This window comes from Salvelinus namaycush, chromosome 38 (assembly GCF_016432855.1).
Source record: "Salvelinus namaycush isolate Seneca chromosome 38, SaNama_1.0, whole genome shotgun sequence".
NCBI classification, from domain to species: domain Eukaryota; kingdom Metazoa; phylum Chordata; class Actinopteri; order Salmoniformes; family Salmonidae; genus Salvelinus; species Salvelinus namaycush.
Genome location: NC_052344.1, coordinates 13,825,333 through 13,829,230, shown reverse-complemented (window position 1 = coordinate 13,829,230; position 3,898 = coordinate 13,825,333).

Genomic DNA, 3,898 nt, shown 5'->3' with positions numbered 1-3,898 from the left:
CACTAGCCTCCTCATCCCAGTCCTCCCCCTCCTCTACCCCTCACACTCTCCCTCTTTTCTCTCCCCTTCTCTCTCACTCCCCAGACAGTAACACTAGCCTCCCCATCCCAGTCCTCCCCCTCCTCTATCCCTCACACTCTCCCTCTTTTCTCTCCCCTTCTTTCTCACTCCCCAGACAGTAACACTAGCCTCCTCATCCCAGTCCTCCCCCTCCTCCATCTGCTACTCTCTCACTCCCCAGACAGTAACACTAGCCTCCTCATCCCAGTCCTCCCCCTCCTCTATCCCCTTCTCTCTCACTCCCCAGACAGTAACACTAGCCTCCTCATCCCAGTCCTCCCCCTCCTCTACCCCTCACACTCTCCCTCTTTTCTCTCCCCTTCTCTCTCACTCCCCAGACAGTAACACAAGCCTCCTCATCCCAGTCCTCCCCCTCCTCTATCCCCTTCTCTCTCACTCCCCAGACAGTAACACTAGCCTCCTCATCCCAGTCCTCCCCCTCCTCTATCCCCTTCTCTCTCTCACTCCCCAGACAGTAACACTAGCCTCCTCATCCAAGTCCTCCCCCTCTGCCCCTCACACTCTCCCTCTTTTCTCTCCCCTTCTCTCTCACTCCCCAGACAGTAACACTAGCCTCCTCATCCCAGTCCTCCCCCCTCCTCTACCCCTCACACTCTCCCTCTTTTCTCTCCTTCTCTCTCTCACTCCCCAGACAGTAACTCTAACACTAGCCTCCTCATCCCAGTCCTCCCCCTCCTCCATCTGCTACTCTCTCACTCCCCAGACAGTAACACTAGCCTCCTCATCCCAGTCCTCCCCCTCCTCTATCCCCTTCTCTCTCACTCCCCAGACAGTAACACTAGCCTCCTCATCCCAGTCCTCCCCCTCCTCTACCCCTCACACTCTCCCTCTTTTCTCTCCCCTTCTCTCTCACTCCCCAGACAGTAACACTAGCCTCCCCATCCCAGTCCTCCCCCTCCTCTATCCCTCACACTCTCCCTCTTTTCTCTCCCCTTCTTTCTCACTCCCCAGACAGTAACACTAGCCTCCTCATCCCAGTCCTCCCCCTCCTCCATCTGCTACTCTCTCACTCCCCAGACAGTAACACTAGCCTCCTCATCCCAGTCCTCCCCCTCCTCTATCCCCTTCTCTCTCACTCCCCAGACAGTAACACTAGCCTCCTCATCCCAGTCCTCCCCCTCCTCTACCCCTCACACTCTCCCTCTTTTCTCTCCCCTTCTCTCTCACTCCCCAGACAGTAACACAAGCCTCCTCATCCCAGTCCTCCCCCTCCTCTATCCCCTTCTCTCTCACTCCCCAGACAGTAACACTAGCCTCCTCATCCCAGTCCTCCCCCTCCTCTATCCCCTTCTCTCTCTCACTCCCCAGACAGTAACACTAGCCTCCTCATCCCAGTCCTCCCCCCTCCTCTACCCCTCACACTCTCCCTCTTTTCTCTCCTTCTCTCTCTCACTCCCCAGACAGTAACTCTAACACTAGCCTCCTCATCCCAGTCCTCCCCCTCCTCCATCTGCTACTCTCTCACTCCCCAGACAGTAACACTAGCCTCCTCATCCCAGTCCTCCCCCTCCTCTATCCCCTTCTCTCTCACTCCCCAGACAGTAACACTAGCCTCCTCATCCCAGTCCTCCCCCTCCTCTATCCCTCACACTCTCCCTCTTTTCTCTCCCCTTCTTTCTCACTCCCCAGACAGTAACACTAGCCTCCTCATCCCAGTCCTCCCCCTCCTCCATCTGCTACTCTCTCACTCCCCTGACAGTAACACTAGCCTCCTCATCCCAGTCCTCCCCCTCCTCTATCCCCTTCTCTCTCACTCCCCAGACAGTAACACTAGCCTCCTCATCCAAGTCCTCCCCCTCTGCCCCTCACACTCTCCCTCTTTTCTCTCCCCTTCTCTCTCACTCCCCAGACAGTAACACTAGCCTCCTCATCCCAGTCCTCCCCCCTCCTCTACCCCTCACACTCTCCCTCTTTTCTCTCCTTCTCTCTCTCACTCCCCAGACAGTAACTCTAACACTAGCCTCCTCATCCCAGTCCTCCCCCTCCTCTACCCCTCACACTCTCCCTCTCTCTCTCACTCCCCAGAGACTAACCCTCTTTTCTCTCCTTCTCTCTCACACTCCCCAGACAGTAACTCTAACACTAGCCTCCTCATCCCAGTCCTCCCCTCCTCTACCCCTCACACTTTCCCTCTTTTCTCTCCCTCTCTCTCTCACTCCCCAGACAGTAACACTAGCCTCCTCATCCCAGTCCTCCCCCTCCTCTACCATCCTCTCTTCCTTCCCTCTCTCTCCCCAGACAGTAACACTAGCCTCCTCATCCCAGTCCTCCCCCTCCTCTACCATCCTCTCTTCCTTCCCTCTCTCTCCCCAGACAGTAACACTAGCCTCCTCATCCCAGTCCTCCCCTCCTCTACCATCCTCTCTTCCTTCCCTCTCTCTCCCCAGACAGTAGCTTAACTCCAGTGGTGGCTTCCCTGTCCCAGTGGGTGTAGAGCAGAGCAGTGTCTGTGCTGCTGGTACCAGGGCTTGTATTAAACCCCTGATATGGCTGATCTAGAGTTTGCATTTGCCACACTAATGGTTACGGTTAGGATGAGGATTAGGGGAGGGGAAGCTGATCCTAGATCTGTACCTAGCGGGAACTTCACCTTGGAGCTGGCATGGCTCACAGGTTCATTAGCACCTCTCCAGCAGGCCACATGATGCTTCGCATAGGTCATGTGAGTGATCTTGTAGCTACAGTGCTGCTAGGCTAAGGTACAATGGTTAAGGATGGCTGAGAATGGAAAGCTACCTTGTCCACAAAATGACCTGATATTCAGAGTTAGCATATAGCTCCTGTACAAAATGACCTGATATTCAGAGTTAGCATATAGCTCCTGTACAAAATGACCTGATATTCAGAGTTAGCATATAGCTCCTGTACAAAATGACCTGATATTCAGAGTTAGCATATAGCTCCTGTACAAAATGACCTGATATTCAGAGTTAGCATATAGCTCCTGTACAAAATGACCTGATATTCAGAGTTAGCATATAGCTCCTGTCCAAAATGACCTGATATTCAGAGTTAGCATATAGCTCCTGTACAAAATGACCTGATATTCAGAGTTAGCATATAGCTCCTGTACAAAATGACCTGATATTCAGAGTTAGCATATAGCTCCTGTACAAAATGACCTGATATTCAGAGTTAGCATATAGCTCCTGTACAAAATGACCTGATATTCAGAGTTAGCATATAGCTCCTGTACAAAATGACCTGATATTCAGAGTTAGCATATAGCTCCTGTACAAAATGACCTGATATTCAGAGTTAGCATATAGCTCCTGTACAAAATGACCTGATATTCAGAGTTAGCATATAGCTCCTGTCCAAAATGACCCGATATTCAGAGTTAGCATATAGCTCCTGTCCAAAATGACCTGCTATTCAGAGTTAGCATATAGCTCCTGTCCAAAATGAGGTCAGAACACAATATTTCAAATACAATTCAAAAGTACCTAAAAAAACAACAACATTATCTTCAACATGACCACTGAGGAGATTGAACAGTTAGATTAGAAGTCAGAAAAGAAGTCAGAAAAAAAAGAAATATAATAGAAAAAAGAGCAGGAGTGAGAATGGAAGGCCACTTGGAAATACTTAATGGTCCTCTTTGGCTGAGCGTGTAATGACTGGCTCAGGGTTGTGTAATATAAGGACTTCCTGTTTTTCTACAAAATAAAATGTTTCTCCCCTGTTTCTCCACCACAAAGCCAAATCATTTGATGGGTCTGCATGTTTGTCAATATGTGTGTGAGTGTGTGTGCGATAGGGAAGGTGAGATTTTGTGTGCAAGAGATAGTGTGTGTGTCCACAGTGAGATCAAGAG